This window comes from Dipodomys spectabilis, unplaced genomic scaffold (assembly GCF_019054845.1).
Source record: "Dipodomys spectabilis isolate Male_0828 unplaced genomic scaffold, ASM1905484v1 ptg000054l, whole genome shotgun sequence".
Classification (NCBI taxonomy): domain Eukaryota; kingdom Metazoa; phylum Chordata; class Mammalia; order Rodentia; family Heteromyidae; genus Dipodomys; species Dipodomys spectabilis.
Genome location: NW_024870731.1, coordinates 8,083,901 through 8,107,275, shown reverse-complemented (window position 1 = coordinate 8,107,275; position 23,375 = coordinate 8,083,901). Strand labels below are relative to the sequence as shown.

Genomic DNA, 23,375 nt, shown 5'->3' with positions numbered 1-23,375 from the left:
ATAAAATTTCACAATGGCTCCCAGATTTTGCAACCCATTCCTTTTTTTTTTTTTTTGAGTTCAATTGTGCCTCTCAAAAGGAAACTTGAAATTCCTAACCCCTAGAACATCATAGTGAACTCTCAATACTAAGTATTAGTCTTACAGAATTGATCTAGTAGCAAAGAGGTCATTAGTTTGAGTTCTAACCCAATAAGACTGGTATGCTTATAAAAAGGAGAAATTAGGACAGAGACAAGTCCTGTGTAGTGGCTCATGCCTGTAATCCAGTTACTTAGGAGGCTGAGATCTGAGGTCCACAATTCAAAGCCAGCCCAGGCAGGAAAGTCCATGTGACTCTTGTCTCTAATAAACTACTCAGAAAAAGCCAGAAGTAGTGTTGTGGCTCAAGTGCTAGTCTTGAGCACAAATTGGTCTCATGGACCGAACCCAGAACCAGAGTTCAAGCCCCTAGAATAGGCAGTGAAGATGGTGGAGTGATCCTAGCTACTCAGGAGGCTGAGATCTGAAGTTAATGATTCAAAGCCAGCCCTGGCAGGAAAGTCTGTGAGACTCTTATAATTAACCACCAGAAAACCAGAAATGGGGCTGTGGCCCAAAGTGGTAGTGAGGTAGCCATGAGTGAAAAAGCCCAGGGACAGTGACCAGGCCCTGAGTATAAGCCCCACAACTTACAACAACAACAAAAAAGATGATAGAGTGGAATGATACCAACCAGAGACCAAGGGCAGGCAAAGATGGCTGACAATATGTCAGAACGCTGAAACAGGCAAGGAAGTGTCACCAAATTCAGGCCACCAGTTCTGGAGGGCCACACAGCTCTTCTTCATGAAAGACTTCAAAGGTGGCACAAAGCTACTGAATCAGGAGCAGGTTTATTATAGCACCTTCTAGGAGAGTAGGCTCAAGAAGAAGTGTTGTACTGGAGGTCCTGAGATCCTCAAACTCTTATCTGTGGCCATAGTGGTCAGTCCAGGAAAACTGGGTTCATGCCTATTAACTTGGGTTATGCCTTGCCAAGTCTCTATACACATGGGACAAGGGAATGCTGACCTTGGAAGGTCACACCTGGGCTCTTTGCACAGCTGTGGAGCATATGGGTTAGGGAGACCCTGTTGTGTCTCAGTTATTCTATTAACATGCCATCCCTCTAAGCAATCAGGTTTCAAAACTCCCTGACTAACCCTTGCCAGGATTCTCCACTACAGGTTTCAAAGGGAACATACATTGATCTTTAACTTTCAAGACTTGAGTATTATGAGGTATTTAATATCTACTTTTTGGACTTTCATTCGCTTCTTTTTCTCTTGGCAGTACCAGGATTTGAACTCAGGACCACCTGCTGTCTAGGCAAGCACTCTTATCCTTTGAGCCACACCTCAAGTCTTTTATACTTTAGTTTGTATGTTAGATCAGGTCTCATGCTTTTATCTTAGACCAGCCTTGAATTTCAATCTTTCTAGTTCCACCACTTAAATTATGTAGGACTATGTGGCTCAATTAGCATGCCCAGCATGTTTGTTGAGACTGGTTTTGAACTGTCGTCTTCCTATCTTCTCCGCACAAGTTGACTAGAATTACAGAATCACAGACATGAGCTAGCTCAATGGCAAATCAATCAATCCATAACAATAATATTAAATACCAATTAACAAAAGACATTTAAAAGTTATTTTTTTCATGCCAGCACCTAAACAAATCATTAGATAAATAAATAACGAATCTCATTTTGTACAAGAAAGCATCTCATTTGGTAAATGAAAGAAACTGAATGATAAGAACGTAGAAAGGACACGTTAGAAAATAAGAAAAACTCCTTGAAATTCCCCTCCCTCTAACTTACACATAAAAGCATACTGTCTTTTCCGTCAGAACGAAGCAGATTTGAGTTGCTGGCCCACATGTTGGTGATGCACCCGGAAGCCAGATGTTTTATGGGTCTGTGATTCCGAAGATAATGGAATGCATTCCTGCGATCTGTTCTGTCACTCAGTCTGTCATGCCTCCGGTCTACACTGGGGCAGGCCATGGAAACAGAGTCTTCACTTTAGAGTCACGGCGTTTGTTTCTCTTGCATCTTTCTCAGAGAACCTCTGACTTCTCTCCTGCAGAGAGGCCCTGGAGGATTTCAAGGTCTGAGAAAAGAGGTTTGACTGTGGGTCCAAAAGAACAGGATTGTGATGAAAAACCACTGAGTTAGCCTAACGAGACTTGTCTATGTTGATGACGAAGTTTCTCAAGTGGGCCAATTTAACACTGGTGTCTTCTTCCTCCTTCGTGGTATTAGACAGCATGCATTCCTTAAGACCCAAGAGAACAACACCTTCTTGGGTAGAAAATATCATTAACAAAATAAAGGAGCTCGAGGAAGTCATGAAAAATTCTTTCATTTTTCCTCTCAGATTTATTTCTTTAACAGAATGTGAACTTTTCCATGTTTAAGGAAGGGGGATGATGAGTAAAGTTGAGTATACAGAGTGCCCCCTGGATTCCAGGAAAGGGATGAGAACTGGGACTGTGTGCACGGTGATTCATTGTCTCACCCACTGGGGTGCCTCAGACAGATGATTTCTAAAGTGGCATTTAAGGTTGAAAAGCCAAAGTAAGTTGGTGACAATTCCACATTTCCAGTGAAAAGTCTTGGAGTATGGGCGTCTGTAGGCATTCCCTGACAGGGTCACAGGGTTCTGGTTAAAAGCAATTAACAGGATCACATAAATAATTCTAAGAGTATCATCTAAGATGCCCTTGTACTCATTCTTTCTTTGCTTTGAACCTGCTGTGCTCTATGTCACTAATCTATCACAGAATACTAGAAAACAAAGCCATGGCAGAAAGATACTGGCAGTCAAATATCCCTTACATGTGGGCATGTCTTGAGTACTTGGACAGATGCCCTCACTCACTCAAGTTCCAGCATTGGCTTTCTGAGCAAAATCAGTTACTTCTTAGTTAGGGAACCCTTAGGGTATTAATCTGCATTCAAGACATCTTTTAGGGACATGGATATGGTGCTTATACCAGCAATCCCAACTACTTTAGAGGCAGAGACAAGATCATCACAGTTTGAGACTACCTGGGAAAAATGTTTGACTTCATTTGAAAAACAGACGATAATAAAAAGGTCTACTAGTCCATCGGTCAATTGGTAGAACACTTGCCTGGCAGGAAGAGACACTAAGTTCAATATAGCCATTACTCTATTGCTAGAAGGCAATCTATTACATGTTGACTCTGCTTGGTAGTATAAAGTTGGTGTTGAATTCCATGTTTTGTCCTGGAACTCTAATAATCATAAACACTCCCTACTTATGAATCCAGGTTTCCTGCTGCTATTGTAAATACCATGCTGTGCCGATACATGCTGTTTTGATATGAGCTGTAAGTATCTTTCAGTTTATTTAGCAACTCAAGAGACAAGTACTTGAAGCCTTGGATTGGTGCGATCCACTTTGCTAATGGCTGGATACAAGAAGGTTGAGAGGCAAGCATCAGTGGCTCATCCCTGTAATCCTAGTTACTAAGGAGGCTGAAATCTGAGGATTGCAGTTTGATGCTAACTTTGGAAGGAAAGTCTGTGAGACTCTTATTTCCAATTAACTACCAAAAAGTTGGAAGTGGAACTGTGACTTAAGTGCTAGAGCTCCAGCTTTGAGTATAAAAGGTAAAGGACAGTGTCTAGAAGCCCTAGTACTAGCACAAAAAAAACAAGAAACAAACAACAACATCAAAAACCTCAGTGAAGCTACTCAGGAGGCTGAGATCTGAGGATCATGGTTCAAAGTCAGGTCAGGCAGAAATCTCCCTGTGAGACTGTTATCTCCAATTAACCACTCAAAAACTGAAAGTGGCACTGTGGCGTAAGGAGTAGAGCACAAAGAGGCTCAGAGACAGAGGATAAATCAAAGGAAAAAAAAGTGAATAAAGAACTTCACACAATACATTAAAAAACAAACAGAAAACAACAAAATAAAAACTCTTGTTTCCATATCTTGGAGTTCACTTGAAATGAAAAAGTTCCTTTGAAATGTATTCCAAGAAATGACAAAGACTTTTAAAAACACTTTAGAACTGAACTTAGTGGTAGAGCACTTATATAGCACATATGAAGCTCCAGCACTGCAAAAAGAAAGCAAATAAAAAACCTACAGAGAGCTGGGAAGGTGGCTCAGTAGTAGAGTGCTTGCCTTGCATGCATGAGGCCCTGGGTTCAATTCCTCTGCACCAGATAAGCAAAAAAGGGTGGAAGTGGTGCTGTGGCCCAAGTGGTAGAGCACTAGCCTTGAGCTGAGGAGCTGAGGGACAGCGCCCAGGCCCAGAGTTCAGGCCCCACAACTGACACAACACACACACACACACACACACACACACACACACACACACACACACACCACAACAAAGACCCCTATATAACAATGCTGTATTTACTGCAATCAGAATTAAAATATGATTTCCTGTTATAACAATCCAATTTTACTTTCCTCTGTTTATTAACAAGTACTGTACAGTTTGCTAAATTCAGGATCTATTTAAGGCCCAATATTTGAAATTGGTTGGTATATCATTTAAGCATCTTTGAAATTACGTGCCTTCTCTCAGTTATTTTCTAGCTCTTTCTCTGGGAATCATGCCATCCCTTCTGTACTTTCCCATAGTCTGGGATTTGATGTCCCTCGGTTTCGTTCAAACACATAACCACATCCAGGTTTCATGTTCTTGGCAAGATGATTTTGTATTGTGTCAAACTGTCTTCAGGAGATGCCTGCTGTCCTGCTTTTCTGTCTGCTACCTGCTGGTGTCTGAGTGGTGGAGGAGCACTATCCTCAGCACCTACTTTACTTCTCACTATGCTGGTGTGACAGTTTCACAGTCTACTGTCCAACCATAGTTATTCTGCATTTTGTTTTGATCTCTTTGTATCTCAACATAGTTAATGAGTTCCTTACAACTTCCACATATTGAAAGCTACAGCTTCCTAATCACTTACTATTTCTCCTATTGCATGTGGGAATGTGTGGGCCAACAAAAACACAGATAACAAGATGCTTTCTTGGTGTATACTACCTTGAGTACCTCTACAAGTTCAATGCTTAGATCACATGGGAGATTCACTTGCAATATTGGTAGGTATTACCCAACTTTTCTACATGTTTCTCGAGGGCTTATCCTTACCAGATGTGTTGTTACACTTATTTTTGACAATCATCCATCTAAAGACCATGTCCTTTTTATTGTAAATTTCCTTTCTAGAATAATCAGTATTTGTATGACCAGTATTGGTCATTTCTACATTCTCTCCTACATTTGTAATGCTCTTTTAAGAGAATTTTTTAATGCACTTATTTTGTACTTATACACACACATATGTATATATTTTTTAGCACTTGAACTCAGGGCCTGGGTACTATTTCTCTGCTTTTTTTTGCTTGAGATTAGTACTCTACCACTTGAGACAGCTCCACTTCTAGCTTTTTGCTGGTTAATTGAAGATAAGAGTCTTATAGAGTTTCTTGTTCTGACTAGCTTCAGGTTGCAATCCTAAAATCATAGTCTCCTGAGTAGGATTACAGGCATGAGCCACTGGCTTCTGGCTGCATTCTTTTTAAAATAAAACTTGGCCATTGAGTGATTGGTACTTGTCTTTTTCAAAAATGATAAATTCAAAATGCTGCTTTGTAAATATGGTACAATAATCTTTGATGTATTAGTATGTCATAGAATCACCAGAAGAAAATACTAAATGCCTTTAGACACCACAGATTACCACTCTCAACCGAGAGCTTTCTTCCATCATGCCAAAGAAAAATAAGTCTGCACAAACTGCTCTGAAACACAGTGATAGAAAATTTGACTACTGTCTCTACCTATTCTGTAAATGGAGACCATCAGTCTCCACAGCTATGACATCTTTTATGAGCACTAAAGTCACTTAATAGAATACTGACATTTATATCAGTATGCTTCATGTCTGGCTTTAAAAGTCCAAATATATTTCAATTTTTTAATGAAAAACATTCCACTTTTAAATGTGGTACCTTGTTTCTTTAAATTACAAATTCTTTAAAGTAAAACCTCCTACATTAAAATTTTTTATCATTTTCTGAATTAGTATTTTAAAATTGATTCCCAAAAAGCTTGTCTGATCCAATTATGAAATCTAGAAGGAAGACAAACTCCAGGATTATAATTACTCTCCTATGGCAGTTTCAAAGATAAGGTAAATAGATCGATAAAATTTTTAACTCATACTCACTGAAACATTAAGCAGTAGATTTTCATAATGTATGTTATATTTTAAAGAGTTTACATATTGTAAACTTACATCTTCAACTCATAAATTGCCTAAGCTTGATTACTTCTCTGTTGAAACTACAGTCCTTAGAAATTAGCTACATATATGAATGAAAGGCACACCTTCCATACAGACGAAGTGGTCTGGCTACAAATACTGTCAACAACACAAAAACAACGATATTCCCTCCATAAGCCCACACTATATAAAAGTAAGCTTTATAATCAGGTCTTGCAGCTTAGAAACCACAAAACAACCGTTTATATGCACTTTTACTGAAAGAAAACATTTAATTCTGTCACCTATGTCTTGCAAGTCTTCCTATTCCCATTTCCAAACTTTTCTAAAATGTAAAATAAAATGATTTATATTATATGCACAACACCTAGTAATACCCAGCAGTTAACTTAAGGATATTTATACAGGAAACCTTTAACACAACACCTGATTTTGGGGAAAATATACTGCATCCTAGGGGAGACAGAACAAGGTTGTTATATATGAAAACACTCCATCTTCCTCATCTGTGGACACATGAAACCCCAAAGCACAAGGAGCATCCAAATTGTTCTGAATAAGGACAAATACTTAAGATTCCCAGTATCCAGACCCATGATCACGTCTTCAGACCTGTACTGTTCAAATACTCAGGGATTAAAAACTCAGAAGCGCTTAAAATCTGGGGGAACACTGAGATGGTGAGAGGGTGAGCCCTTGGATTTCTTTCTGCACTTTTAAAAATATCTGAGGAGACGCTCAAGAACACACAATTAAAAAAAAAAAGCGATGGATCTTTAAAAAAAAACATTGCAAAGGTGTCTAACAGCTAGAAAGCACAGGATGATGTCTTCCTAAAGGGGCCTTAATTTCCTTTAGGGAAGATGGATGGGGCATTTCTGGTTAGTGGGGGGGGTGGTGGTAATAGGGAGCCCCACAAGAGACCATGCTTTATCTTCATTAAAAGTAATCAAGGGCAAGAGAATGCAAACATGACAAGTGGGAGAAGAGGGGGGGCGGGGAAGAAAGGAGAAGGGGAGATGGGGGGGGGGGGGGGAATCTAGTTTCAAATCAGGCCAGTGGGGGCTGCAGAGAAAAAACCAGAGGAAAAAAAAAAACGGGCTCGGGATCCCAACTGTGACCAGCACCGGGCATCCTCACAAAAGACCAAGAAGACAACACACGTCCCCCTCGAGGGCTCCGAGAAAGACGCCCCCCGCCCAGGTCTCCGCCCAGGTCTCCTCCCGACGGGGCTCCCGAGGGCCGGCGGGGCGGGACGGGCCGGGGCCGGGCGGGAGGGACCCGGGGCGCGGCGGCGGTGCACGCCGGGGACGGCCGGGCTCGAGCCAGCACTTTCCACCCAGACACGCAGCCGGTACTTTTTCCTTTTTCTTTTTTTTTTTTGCAAAGGCTTAGTTCCAGGATGGGGCTGGAGGAGGGAAGGGGCCGGGAGGGTGGCGGAGGATGGGGAACCGAGAACCGCCGGGTGTGGGGGGGGGGGGGGTAAGAAGGGCCGGGAGGGACGCGGCTGGGGAGGGGGGTGAGGATGGGGAGGAGGGGGAGGGGTGGAAAGGGCGAGAATCGGGGCAGGCGGCTCTCCGGAGGGGGCGCGGGGCAGCGCGGGCGAGAAGTAGGGCGCGAGCCGGGCGAGCCGAGCCCCGCGGAGTGGGGGGAGGGGGCGGGGCGGGGGAGGGGAGCCCGCCCGCCCGCGGAGCGGCGGGGACACCGGCGCGCCCGCGCCCGTACCTGAGGGAGGGGTGTAGGCGCAGGTCGCGGGCGCCAGCCGAAGCCCGAGGACGCGGGGGAGGGGGCGGGGAGGGTGCCCCCCCGGGGACCGGGTGTCCCCCGCAACACCGTCGAGTCACCGGGAGCCGGACCCACGCACCACGCACCCGACCGCCCGGCCACGCCTGTTCCCCCGCCGCGCTCGCGCCCGCCCCGGACTCACCGCCGCCCCCGGCCTTTCCAGCTCCGGCTCTCGAGGCTGCTGCCCGCGGCTGCGGCTCTGGCCGCCCCTCAGTCCTGGAAAGTGAAGCCACCACCGCCGGGAGCCAACGCCGCCCGGCCGCCCGTGCGCACGCCCGCCCGTACGCGTGCGCGCGTGCCCGCCCGCCCGGGAGAGACCGCGAGAGCGCGAGCCCCACGTTGGCCGTGCGGCGCCGCGCGCTCCCCCCTCCCGCCCCTTGGCCCCTCCTCCCCCGGCGCGGGGCCGCGAGGGGGCGGGGGCGGGCGGGGGCGGGCGCGCGCACGAGCGGCTGCCCCGCGGGGCTGCGGGGGGTGGGGGGAAGGGGGAGGGGAAGCGGTGGGGAGGGGAAGCGGTGGGGAGGGAGGGAGGGGGAGGGGACGGACTGAAAAGTAAAGTGACAGCTGAGTCCCGCGCTCTGGCCGGGCCGAGGAGCATGGGGGGTGAGGGGCGTCAAGCCGGGAAGGAGCGACAGGGAAGGTGAGAGGTGGGGGGGTTGGGGGGGGAGTCGAGGCTGACGGGGCGGCTGGAGGGGAGGGGACGCGGGAACCTTGACGGGCGCGCGCATTAAAGGGACACATGGAAGGCTAGGGGGTGGGAGATGGCCCAAGAATGGTGAATGGATTGGGGGGGTGGGGAGGCCTTGTGCCCCCAATCCACGGCACCCCCCCCCACCCCGGACTTCAACTCGCCTCAGAAGTCCCGGCCCACACCTCAAACCCGACTCCCACCCGCGTGGTGCCCACGGGCCCCAGAGGAAGGGAAACTTCACCTGGGCCTGGGCAAGAGTTGGCCCAGGTTAAGCCTGACCCCACCCCGACTCTGCAGCCACCCAGGTGGCCCTGCTTTTTGGATGTGCTCTGAACCAGAATGCCCAGGCCTCTGAGCCTTGCGATCTTGGGGTGTCCAGAGGGATGGGGAGTCAGGGTACCGGGCCCAGTTGAAGGGGTTGGGAACCCTAGCTGGACTGCGGATGGCCTGAAGGAGCCTTAAGTTCTCCTGTACCCTCCCCTAAATAGCCAGTATTTAAAAAAAAAAAAAAAAAAGTATGCTTTCTCAATTCCATGAAATTTCCCTCACTCGCACCTGTTTGCCCACTTGAGTGTGATCACTGTTCCTAAACTTCTGCTCTGCAGAGCTCTGTGAGAAGATTGTCCTGACCAGACATGACTGAAGATCGACACCACCACCACCCCCAACACCCATCCCAAGGAGAGGGACAGACCTAGAATAATCTAAGTCACTTGGACATAATCTAGTTGGATACATAATCAGGTGAGGAAAACCAGCCTGCCAGGGGTCCCAAGCCCACCATGTCCTGCAGGAACTCAAGAAATTCAGTGTAGCAAGACTCCCACCCAGAAGACTGGAGCAAGAACCATACGGATTTTTAGAACTGAACATCTGTTCCAATTTTCTACCAGAAAATTGCCAAAAGCAAGTATTGGTGTTTAGCCTCTATAAATCATCACTGAGGGAAAATGGAACAGTATTGTGGGTCACTTCTAGGTATAACTCGTGTCAACAGGTCCTCTTTACCCTTAAAGTCTATATATTGGAGCATTAGAAGTAGTTGTATTCTAGGTTGATCAGGTATATTGCCACCTATGTCTATCACCTGGTGTAGTGTATTAGTAGATACGGTAGTAGAAAAATAAGGCATAGAATGTGTCATACTTCTAAATATTGAGGATATGACCAAATAGAGCATTTCATAAACTGCCTTAAATGTGTGCATAATTAGTCTTTCCTCACTCATTCTCTGCATATCACTATTCTCATTTTACTGATGGTGTTTCAAGAATACAAAAATGTTGGAACCTTCCATGTGTTTTGCAACCTTTCTAGATTGAATTCAGGGCTAAGTAAGCAAACATATTCATTCTTCCACTAAACTACGACTCCAGCCTCTCATTTCTTAGGCTTTTCTCCAAAGTATTATTGTATATATTCTCCCATATACTGTTGGTTTGTGTTTGTTCACAATAAATGTTTTATAACAAAGTACTCCTCCGTTACAGGCAGTCTCCGGTTGATTTTTTAGTCAGTTGGGAACAAGGATGCAGTAATATCAGCTTCTATCAGGAGAAATTTTACTGCTTTGCTCGAACTGTGGTTGCAACAGTACTTCATTTGTCTGTAAATATTTTAACCACTATTTACTAAGTTCACAAAAAGAATAATACAAATCAGAGATACCCTTTACATTTATTCAAGGAATCTGTTCATTACCAGACACTTATTTATTTACTGAGTTTTGGGATATACTATTGAATAAAGGAGAAAAAAATCATTCTTACAGAACTTCCCTTTCCCTGATCCTTCTCAGCAGGACACTCAACATCCAATTCATCAACCAATTCTGTTCACTGTGCTGTCAAAAACTATCTCCTGAAAGTGTCTAGTTCTTCCCAGTCCCCTTCTTCCCCACTGCTTAAATTCCAGTACAAGCGATCATGGTGTCTTAATAATAGCATCCTACCTGATCTTTCTACTTCCCCCTACTACCACCACACACATACAGTGGTCTGAATGAATTTTTAAAACAGAGGTTGTGTCTTTCCCTATCTCAAAATGTCTAGTGGCTTTGCATCCTAGATCAACAGCCAAACTTATTTCCAGGACCCAACCAGACACCTCAACCTGGTCCCCTCTGGCTTCACAATATACAATTTTACCTCATCCTTCTCTCCCTCCAGCCATATTGACCTCACTGTAATGGAACACATTAAGCATTCCTCAGCCTCAAGACTTTGATTTCTTGTCTCGGAATGTTCTTCCCTCATACCACTCCCCCCAGAACTTCCTATTCCCCTCCTTTGCTTTATTTGCCTCATGAATATCACCTAATACAACTTTTATGTGTTTAGTTCAGTATCATTTCCCTTTTCCTTCTTTCTCCATTCTCCCCATCCCCGCAACACACAACATGTAAGCACCTTGAGAAAAAGGATCTTGTTGGCTGATAGATATACAATAAATACTAGATAAGTGAATAAAATCAACTTATTTTAGTTGATGACAAAATGAAGTGTAATTCTAATTTCTTTTTGTTGTTGTTATTGTTGGTGGTGGTGGTGGTTGGGAGCTTGAGCTCAGGGCCTGGGTGCTGTCCTTGAATTCTTTTTGTTCAAGGCAGATGCTATACCACTTTGAGCCACAGCACCACTTCTGGTTTTCCGGTGGACTTTGTTGTCTGGGCTGGTTTTGAAGTGCAGTCCTCAAATCTCAGCTTCCTGAGTAGCTAGAATTACAGGTATGAGCCACCAGCACCTGGCCATAATTCTAATTTCTTCAATAATGATTAGTACTTGCTTAATGTGTTCTGGATGGGAGGTGTTGAGAGTGGGGGGAGAAACTGAGAGAGAGTGAGTCCTGGGGCTTGAACTCAGGGCTTGGGCTTTGTCCCTGAGCTTTTTTGCTCAAGGCTAATGCCCTGCCACATGAGCCACAGCTCTACTTCCAGTTTTTTGGTGCTTAATTGGAGATAAGAGTCTTACAGACTTTCCTGCCAGGGCTGGCCTTGAACCACAATCCTCAGATCTCATCCTCCCGAGTAGCTAAAGTTACAGGGGTGTGCCACTTGTGTCCTGCTAATTTGTTTCAATTGTGCGAGGTTAAGTTCTAGGGCACTTTGCAAGATCATAAGCATTGTGTAGATGTATTCTATTAAATCAATCCCCATTGTACAGATGAGAGCATTGAGGTGCAGAGGGACTGAATTGCTTGCCCACTATCACACAGATGCTAAGTAGCAGAGCTGATATTCAATATTGACTGTGCAGACCTGTGAACTTCTAAACAGCTTACCATAATTCCATGCTACAGACACAGATTTTTATTTGATGGTTTCAGCTCCTTTTCCCTATGACTCAAACTTAGTCTCCAAGACAAATAGCTCACCTTTCTTATATTTCCTGTTCTCGTCCATCAATCTGTCATCATAAATATACTCCTTTCCTACATTTCTTATTTCTGGCTTTTAATTCAGAGGCTACATTTTTTTTTTCTCCCTAGAATTGGCAAATGAGAATGGTTTTTGAAGGTTTCTTCTAACTTTGTTACTTCCAGCTATATGAGAAGGTAGAATCACAACTGTTTTTTTTTCCAGTTTGAGAAAGACATTTGGGGGGGAGGGGCTAGGTTTCAACAGAATATATCATGCTGATAGAGCCCTGCTATTTGTTTATGCAGCTTCTGTTCTCATTGGGCACCTTTTAAACAGGCATTATGAAAGAATTGAATTATACTCCCTGCAAGAAACATCCTGTTAGTTCAGGTTTACCATACAGTAGAACTCTGAGAGAAGGGGAAGACAGACAATTATCTTTTTCATAAAGCCTGTTTTCAGATAGGCTGTTGGCACCCTGTGGTCACCCAGAATGTTTGGAATGCTGAAGAAGAGCAGCACTGTGAAAGACCCCAGACTCACTGGGATGCTTTCTTCAACGGGAGGGCACCCCAAGAACCAAGACTCCAAACCAGCAGATGCAACAAGCAAGAGGATTTTATTGGGCGTTTGCGCAAACGGGCTCCCTGTCCAAGGCCGACTGGAAGCCTGGAGCAGCGGTTACAGGCATTTTTTAAAGACAAAAAAACACAGGATTAGCATAAGACCCCAGGCTCCCCAGGATTGGCTCAGCTCTGTGTGGGAAGTTTTGTAACACGTGTTGAAAACTAGTTGGCTCTCTAGGGGGAGGCTTCCCTGGGGGGAGTCCACATAGTTACAGGCTCGTGATTGGTGGACATTTCACCCTAGTTTGCTGGGCTCGCCAGATGGTCTTTATTTTGAGCCCCTTTGCTGAGAGTTTCTAAACAGGAATTTAGAAGAACATACTCGAGAGTTCCGGGAAGATGGCAGAGGAGAAGCTGGAATCTGAACAAGCTCTCAAATAGAAAGCAGTTTTAGAGTTCCAGTGAACAGTCCTAAGCCAGAGAATCATACCAAGTGTGCCATCACAGGACAGAGAGGTAGTCAAGAGAGGGGAAGCCAAGGCAAGGAGACACATCTGAGCGCTTGCCAGCAACCGCCGCGGCGGCGGCAGGGTCGCGGTGGCGACTGCCGCTGCGGTCATACCTGAGACACAGCGAGTCCGGGAGGAAGGAGCCAGACGCAGCAGATGAGCGGATTCTACTCAACACTAGCAAGAACCGACAAGGAGCGGACATCTTCATCCTGCAGTTTGCAGACCAGAGACAACCCAGGATCCAAGACTCGGCGTGAGTAGAAGCCCGACTTCCTCACTCCTTCTCAGGGAGCAGAGGAGGGAAGGCCACCCCTCCCCCACAGCACCCGGTGATCTCCATCTTGGATACCGACAAAGCTCGGAGGAGCTGCTAGCTCCAGCTCAGGCCTTGGAATAAAATGAGTCATTTAGCAGGTCACAAGAACTTAACGGCGAAGTGACCTCACAGACTCAGTTCCATCCAGGGAAAAGTCACCCAGCTCAGGCGCCAGCCATTGGAGTGGCTCTCCTCACCGGGTAACCAGAGCCAGAGGCTGCCCCTCCCTCTAGCAGCCACCACAATCAATTGAAAAACAGAAACCCTGAGAATGGCTCCAGGCTGGGCTCTGTGAGTTTTTTCACAAAATAGCCCCAGGGAAAAGCTACTGTTTGTTGAAAGGCCTCAACTCTACCCAGAACCTAGCCTCCTCACTGCATCCCCCTCTTTTGTGATTCTCAAAACAGATCACCCTCCCATTAAACTAACCTGGGAGGGGGATCTCAAAATCTTGGGTAAAGCAGAGCATTTTTCTGCCTGTTCCAACAAACTGACTTAAGAAACCAATCAAGCCACAGGACCTCAAGCTGACCAGAGATTCCAACAAGAGGCTGGTTACAGACAAAAGGGAGATACAGGATTCTTCCCATCCCTCCCCCAAAAAAAAAAAACCAAAGAACTTTTTTTTTTTTCCTTCTTCTTTTTTTTTTTTTGGTACCTTATATATATAAAAATATTTTTTTCCTTTTCTAAAACTTTTATTAATTTTTAATTTTTGCCTCTTTTGAAAAAATAATTGTTTTCCAGTAACTTTTTTTTTCCTCTTATAATTTTTATTTTAGGAATATGTGAATGTGCGTTTTCCTTTCTTTTCTTGTCTTCTTTCTCTTTTTCTTTCTTTCTTAATTATCTTTTTGTTTTTTGTCTAGCTCTACTGAACTTCTGATCTTTTCTTCTCCCTTTCCTATCTGTTTCACCTTTTCCTCTCTTTTGTTCTTCTTTATGTGACTTAACTCTTGTCCTGCACATCCTCAGATAAACCCATAGTTAACTAGTAGACCCTATCCCCCATTGTGTACACACTTAATCCACAAATTTATTCCTCAATTCAAAACCTCTGAGACTTAAATTCCTTAATAGCGGTACTACCTCTTTATACCTATATAATATTTAAGCATTTTTTTAAGTTTTTCACATCTCCTCTATGTCCCTCCCTTTCTCTCAATATATTCACATTCCTCTCTAAATAGATGGTCTTTTATTCTCTATAATAACATTAATTTTTACGTTTCTATTTTTTTTTCTGGTCTCTTTTCATTCCCCTTTCCCTTTCTTCTTTTCCTCTATCTCTCTACTTGCATCCTACCCAACCTATTTCCTGCATTGTGATTAGGACATAGTTAATTCTCCCTGTGCCTCCCCACACCAATCTATCCCTATTTTTTACCCACATCTCTCCCTAACCCTAATAATTTCTGGTTTTCCAAATTCTTCTCTGCAGTTCGAAGTCCATTAACATATAGTTGTTTGATGTTGAATAGATGTATCTGTTGAACTATATTGTAGCTGTAGACTATTGACTGTACAAATGCAAACGTAGGATGATGGTTGCCTTAAGATGGTGTTCTAGCACAAAACGGGTGCTATCTTCATCTCAAATGGGCAGAGTAAGCCGGAAAAACACAAGAAAAATGGCAAATTCGGGTATCTCAATTCCCAATCTTGATAATCAGGGGTCAGAGCAGATAATGAATAATCCAGAGGAGAGTTCCCAAATAGCTCTACAAACATTACTGGCAAACATGATAAATGAGAAGTTTGACAACTTACAAAGGACTCTGTATGAGCGTGATGGGAGAGAGAGGAGGCATCCCAGAAGTTTATACAGGAATATCATAAGCGTGAGGAAGCTACTCAAAAACTGATACAGGATTTGCATGAACAACTTGAGATTACTCAAAGAGAAAGGGAGGAATGGCGTGAGCAGGCAGAACTGCAGGAATCCCACGAACGGGAGGAAAGAAAACTGCAGGAATCCCATGAACGGGAGGAAGCTAATCAAAGAGTAATACAGGAATTTAGAGACCAGGTAGAGAACACACAAAGATCACTAAAGGCATTCATGGAATCCATTAACAAAGAGCTGAAGGAAGTCAGGGAGACCACAAAGGGAATGCTGAATGGAACCCAACAGAAGGAATGGGAGTCCAAAGAAACCATAACCAATCAACTAAGTGATTTGAGAACAAACACTGAACACCAAATTAAGGAAGTAAAGAAAGTCATATAAGACCTAAAACAGAGCTTCAACAAAGAACTTGAAGCCATCAAAGCTAACCAATTAGAAGGAAAAGAGATAAAAAACAAAGTAGAGAGTCTTGACAGCAGGTTAGACCATGCAGAAGATCGAATCTCAGGGATTGAAGACAGCCTAGATATTATAGAAAAAGAACATACAACCATCCAAGACAAGTCCAAGAAATATGATAGATCTATCCAACACCTGGAAGACACCATCAGAAGGCCTAATCTAAGGATAATGGGTGTAGAGGAGCACCTAGAAACAGAAGTTAATGGTCTAGGAAATTTGTTTAACAGGATCCTAGCAGAGAACTTGCCAAACATGCAAAAAGATAGGCCTGTTCAGATACAAGAAGCCTTTAGAACCCCAAATAGACCAGACCAGAATAGGACATCCCACCGTCACATTATAATCCACACAGGATCAACTCAGAACAAGGAAAAGATCCTTAAAGCTGTCAAGGAGAAAAGGGTAATCACCTATAAAGGGAAACCAATTAGAATCACCTCAGATTTCTCAGCAGAGACAATCAAAGCAAGAAGAGCCTGGAATGATGTATGCCATGCCCTAAAAACAAACAACTATCAACCAAGAATACTGTATCCAGCTAAACTCTCCTTCATAACTGAAGGCCAAATAAAAACCTTCCATAGCAAAGAAAAATTGAAACAATACATCTCCACCAAACCAGCCCTACAAATGATTCTTAAAGATGTCCTACACATAGAAAACCAACAAGACCGCAATAAAGGCCAAGAAACTGCACCCAAACTGAGAATCCAAGAACCATAGGAAGAACCCAGTTCTCGCAGCCCCCAAGAAGATGGATAACATGGCAGGAACTCCCAAATACCTCTCAGTCCTATCTCTTAACGTTAACGGACCGAACTCTCCAATTAAGCGACATAGACTGTCTAGTTGGATTAAAAAACAAGACCCTTCTATCTGCTGCCTGCAGGAGTCACATCTTGCCCGTAAAAACAAACACATTTTCAATGTTAAAGGCTGGAACAAAATCTACCAAGCAAACGGCCCCCATAAACAGGCGGGAGTTGCAATCCTAATATCAGATAAAATAGACTTCAAATTAAAATTCGTGAGAAGAGATAAAGAAGGTCACTACATACTAATTAAAGGATATCTCCTTCAGGAGGATATTACAATTCTAAATATCTATTCGCCAAACAATGGAGCACCCAAATTTATCCAAGGAACACTACTATCCCTCAAATCCCATATAGATGCAAAGACATTAATTGTTGGGGATTTTAACACACCACTCTCCCCACTAGATAGATCAACTCGGCCAAAACTCAACAGAGAAACCGCAGATCTAAACAGCTGCATCGATCAACTAGACTTAACAGACATCTACCGAACATTTCACCCAGCAGCATCAGAATACACGTTTTTCTCAGCAGCACATGGAACCTTTTCTAAAATAGACCACATTTTAGGCCACAAAGCAAACTTGTCTAAATTCAGAAACATTGAAGTTATACCTTGCATTCTCTCTGACCACAAGGGAATAAAATTAGAACTCAACACCAAAAGCCACCAAAGAAAGTCCGGTATCACATGGAGGCTGAACAACACACTGCTTAATCATGAGTGGGTCATGGAAGAGATTAGAAAGGAAATTCAAATGTTCATGCTATTCAACAAAAATGAACACACAAATTACCAGCTCCTCTGGGACACAGCAAAGGCAGTACTCAGAGGCAAGTTTATAGCTCTGAGCTCCTACATCAACAAATTGGAGAGATCTGAATCTAACAATTTAATGACACATCTAAACCTCCTTGAAAAAGAGTGGCAAGATAAACCCCAATCCAGTAGACGGAAAGAAATAATCAAAATTAAATCAGAATTAAATGAATTAGAATCCAAAAAAACTATAGAAAGAATCAACAAAACAAAGAGTTGGTTCTTCGAAAAACTTAACAAAATTGACAGACCCTTAGCAAATCTTATCAGAAAAAGAAGAGAACACACCCAAATTAATAAACTCAGAGATGAGAATGGAAACATCACCACGGAAATAACCAAGATTCAGAACATTATAAGGGAATACTTCTCAAAACTTTATGCTAACAAGTTTGAGAACTTGACAGAAATGGACCACTTCCTAGCAAATATTGACATGCCAAAACTAAACCAAGATGAGTTAAACTATCTTAAAAGGCCCATATTAAGCATTGAAATAGAAACAGCAATAAGAGACCTCCCAGCTAAGAAAAGTCCAGGAGCAGATGGTTTTACAGCGGAATTTTACAAGGCCTTCAAAGCACAGATCACACCAATTCTCCTCCAACTCTTCAATGAAATTGAAAGAGAAAGCTCACTACCGAACACATTCTATGAAGCCATCATAACCCTCATCCCAAAACCAGGCAGGGACTCATCAAAGAAAGAGAACTATCGACCCATTTCTTTGATGAACATTGATGCAAAACTTCTCAACAAAATTTTGGCCAATCGACTTCAACAATTCATCCAAAAAATCATACACCACGATCAAACAGGATTCATTTCAGGGATGCAAAGCTGGTTCAATATACGCAAATCAATTAATATTATTCATCACATCAACAGGAGCAAGAATAAGAACCACATGGTTATCTCAATAGACGCAGAAAAAGCATTCGACAAGATCCAACACCCCTTTATGATGAAGGTTTTGGAAAAATTAGGAATCCATGGAACATTCCTCAATACAATAAAGGCTGTATATGACAAACCTACAGCCAGCATTATACTCAATGGTGAAAAACTAAAGCCATTTGCTCTTAACTCAGGAACAAGACAAGGATGCCCACTCTCTCCACTTCTCTTCAATCTAGTATTAGAATGCCTAGCTACAGCAATAAGACAAGATGCAGACATAAAGGGGATATAATAGGGAAAGAAGAAATAAAACTCTCCCTCTTTGCAGATGACATGATCTTGTATTTAAAGAATCCCATAGACTCCACTCCCAAATTACTCAAGCTGATTCAAAACTTTGGCAAAGTAGCAGGTTATAAAATTAACCCCCCAAAATCAATGACTTTTCTGTATGCCAACAATGAGAAAAGTGTGGCTGAAATTAGGAAAACAACTCCATTTGTAATAGCCCCACAAAAAATAAAATACCTAGGAATTAACTTAACTAAAGAAGCGAAGGACCTCTATGATGAAAACTTTAAAACCTTGAAAAAGGAAATCAACACAGAACTTAAAAAATGGCAAAACCTCCCATGCTCCTGGATTGGAAAGATTAACATCGTGAAAATGGCAATACTTCCCAAGGCTATCTACAAATTCAACGCAATACCTATCAAAATTCCACCCTCATTCTTCAAGGAAATAGAAGAGGCAATCCAAAAATTCATATGGAACAATAAAAGACCCCGAATAGCAAAACCGCTTCTCAACAAAAAGAACACTGCTGGAGGAATATCAATACCAAATTTCAAACTCTAGTATAAAGCTATAGTAATCAAAACAGCTTGGTATTGGCATAAGAACAGACCTCAGGACCAATGGAATACAATTGAAAACCCAGAAATGAACCTACAGACCTATACCCATCTAATCTTCGATAAGGGCGCTAAAACAATAGAATGGAAGAAAGACAGCCTCTTCAGTAAATGGTGCTGGCAAAATTGGTTAACTACATGTAGAAAACTAAAGCTAGATCCTTATATATCACCCTGCACCAGAATCAACTCCAAATGGATCAAAGACCTTGAACTCAAAGCAGACACTCTGAAAACATTACAGGATGGAATAGGAGAAACCCTAGGTCTCCTTGGCTCAGGCCGAAATCTTCTGAATAGAGACCCAGAAACACAACAAATCAAAGAAAGGTTGGACAAATGGGATTGCATAAGGTTGCAGAGCTTCTGCAGGGCAAATGACATAGCTAGCAAGATCAATAGAAAGCCCACGGATTGGGAGAAGATCTTTACTAGCCATACAACGGACAAGGGTCTCATATCTAAAATATACTTGGAACTCAAAAAATTAAACCCCCCAACAACAAATCCTCAAAGAAACAACTGCCCAATAAGTAAGTGGGCGAAAGACTTAAAGAGAAACTTCTCTGAAGAAGAAAGAAGGATGGCCAATAGACACATGAAGAAATGTTCAACATCCCTAGCCATAAAAGAAATGCAAATCAAAACAACATTGAGATATCACCTCACTCCAGTTAGAACAGCAAAAATCAAGAACTCTAACAACAGATGCTGGAGGGGATGTGGACAGAAAGGAACCTTACTTCATTGTTGGTGGGAATGTAAACTTGTTCAACCACTTTGGAAAGCAGTATGGAGGTTCCTCAAAAGACTTCACATAGAACTCCCCGATGACCCAGCAATCCCACTTTTGGGCATTTACCCTAATGTTTACAAAAAAGACCACACTAAAGCTACCAGCACAACTATGTTTATTGCAGCATTATTTACCATAGCTAAGATATGGAACCAACCCAGATGCCCCTCAGTAGATGAATGGATCAAGAAAATGTGGTATATATACACAATGGAATTCTATGCCTACATCAGAAAGAATGACATTTCCCCATTTGTTAGGAAATGGAAAGGCTTGGAAAAAATTATATTAAGTGAAGTAAGCCAGGCCCAAAGAAACATAGGTCCCATGGTTTCCCTTATTTGCAACATCTAGTATAGGTATGAGTCAAGCGGAAAAGGTCAGATAATGTGATGTTAGGAAAACGAACCCTTAAATATGTATTTTAATGTTTTTGTTTCTTTCATGCATGTGTTTCTAACGCATTTATAAGATTATTTCTTTGTTGCTTTGTATGTCCCTCCCCAACAGTGTAACCCCCCGCTTTCACTATATTTGATGTCAGTACAACATGTGGAGGAGATGGGGACAAACAAGTCGTTTAAGGATTCAGGTGGACCTGTTGCAACAATGTGAAGTACAAAATGTCATGTCAAAAACAGCTTTACAATGTCAGGGTAGGGGGGGGGGAGGGGGGGTATGATTGGGTGGGGGGGAGGGGGGAGGCTGGGGAGGGAGGTGAAGGGTAAACAAAGGAGGAGGCTGCAATGCTTGGTAAGAAATGTATGCATTATCCTGCCCATGTAATTGTAACCCCTCTGTACAGTATGTTCTCAAATGAAATAAAATTAAATTAAAAAAAATAGAACAAAATGGTGACCTTGTCCAAATAGAAATGTTCTCTGTACCTGATTTATGTTACTGTAACCCCCCTGTATATAACCTTTATCATAACAATAACAGTATGCTAAGTTCATATAAAAAAAAAAGAATCTAATTTTAGTTTTCTGTAAATATTTAACCAAAATTTCCAGAGCTGAAAAGCTCAAAAGCCATATAAGTTGTTGCTAAGTGAAATGAACCCCAAGATATGGACACAAGAGATCTGTCTTTATTGAAATTGTTTTAAATGTACAATGTGATTTTAGTTTTTGTCATTAATTCTTTTGTATGTTCTTTCCCCTATGGCATATCCCCTGTTGTCACTGTACTTGATTTTGCTCCCCTGTATCTTGTATATACATATGTCTAATCTGCGGAGGGGAAGGGAAATAACAAAATGCTGAAACAAGGACACAGGATAACCCATTGCAATAAGGATACCCACAGGACAGTGTATGGGAAACAAACTTTACAACTTTGGGTGGGGGGTGGGGAATGGGGTAGGGTTGGAGGAGTGTGGGAGGTGGGGATGGGAAAGGAAGGGAGGGGTAGCAATGATCCACAACTAATGTACTCATTGTCTTACTCATGTAACTGTAACCCCTCTATACAGCATCTTTACAATAAAATAAAAAATAAAAAAATCAGTAAGTTATTTTTACTTGTACCTTTTCTAACGGATAATCTGGCATGTTCCAAATATTTGAGGGAAGTATAAATCCCCTCAAAATGGAAACACATTGAACAAGTTTACGTTTAGAACCATTATTTCTGAAATTGTCTTCATATTTGACTTAAAGAGTAAAGAAGGTGGACTTGTAACTATGAAATATGCTTGATATTTTCCCCTATATCTAAGTTTTGATACAAGCAGAAGTTAAGACCTCCTGTCTGGAAGCCCCAACCACGAAACAGTAGGGTTCCTTTCTAGAATAGTTTCCCCCTTAGCCAAGAGAATGTTTGCTGGATGTCACTCTATGAAATACTCACCCACATACACACATCACCAGCACCAGAAAATGGAGAGAAAGAGAGAGAAAAAGAAAGAAGGAAAAAAAGGAAGGAAAGGAGAAAGGGTAGAGAGGGAAAGGGAGAGAGAAAGAAAGAGCAAGAGGGACAAAGAAAGAGAAAAAAGAACAAACAAAAGAAAGGATTTCTCTCTGCTGTATTCTGATATTATCTTCCCATATCTTGCCTAATTATTTTCCTAGTGTACATCATTAGAGGTAGAAGCTGGTGACCCAGTCACCGGCAAATGTACAAAATGCTGAAGTGTTTTAACCATCCTCCCCCCAAAACCCCCAAAAGACCTTCCCAGGACTATATACCTGTGTCTCCCACACACAGCAGCCTGGGAATCTGAATTAGAATTTTTCTAGTTAGTGTATTAAAAGCTTATTTCATGATGTGTTGTTTTTTTTATTATGATAGCCATACCATTAAGTATTTTTTCCTACTTCTCTTATAATTGTGGACAGCTGTCCACAGCACCAAGTTGAACTTGAATGGCTCAATCACACGTACTAAATTTTGCTTGCCTTTTCTGTGCTTATAATTAATATGCCAGTCATAGCAACATTACAGTGCTTAGCTTTGCTCATGTATTTGTATCTTTCAGGCACATTCTCCTAGATCTAACTCTAGCCTTACTCTGTCTACTTGGGTGACTTAGGTCTGAAAACATACTGATTTTGAGCCACACCAGACTTTCCTGGATCCAACCAGCCTTGTGTTTTCCATCTTGGTAGCAAGAAGTGAGGCACAAGCATCTCTCTGGAGTGTTCTGGGCCAACTGTGCATCACTATGACCACAGCCATTACCTTCTGTACTTCCTGTAGGGAAGGGGGTCAGGCCCGATGGGAAGGGATGACGATTCAGATAACATGATGCCCTCAGTTGGGGAGAATGTGCAGATACAGAGACTTCATCCAACAGGGGTGCACTCAGCAAATTACTTGCCCTCCAACACATGCCTCTTCACCCAAATGGAACTTAGCTGGCTCTCTGCTGTGTTGACAACCACCCACAGCTCGTCTTCCTGCATGGAGGTAGAAGCCTCCTAGATGCCTTACTCTTACTTTGGATAAATTATTTAATGACTATTCATCCTTGGCATCTGTGATTTTTAACATTATAAAGTGTTTATAGAGGCAAGGAAGGGCACAGCACGAGAATGGGTTATTTTCTCCTTGCTTGGACAGGAGATTCCATGCAAGCTGCTGACTGGGAACATCTGCCTCTCCTTTCTCACCCATGAATCTCATATTTAACTCCAAGTCATGAAGGCAAGATCGATGGAAGAAGTAACAAAAGTATCAGTGGTGACTGAACAGTAAACTCTTAAATCACTGAACTTGAAGTGCCAAGGAACAATTATTGAAAACACTGCATTAAAATCAGAAGAGATAAGAGGAGGCTT

At 42.7% G+C, this 23,375-nt stretch overlaps 1 long non-coding RNA gene across 4 annotated transcripts in view; it reads right to left on the bottom strand.

Annotated features, from left to right (window-relative positions):
- The window catches only part of LOC122107946, a 40,176-nt gene extending 31,812 nt beyond the window's left edge, over nucleotides 1-8,364 (bottom strand). For 2 of the 4 annotated variants that reach the window (XR_006147442.1, XR_006147440.1), the window contains exon 1: nucleotides 1,844-2,682. This is a non-coding gene — a long non-coding RNA (uncharacterized LOC122107946). Of the gene's footprint in view, nucleotides 1-1,843; nucleotides 2,683-8,237 lie in introns of those variants that run through there. The other 2 variants (XR_006147441.1, XR_006147443.1) reach the window with 2 other exon arrangements.
- Between the last annotated feature and the right edge of the window lie 15,011 nt (nucleotides 8,365-23,375).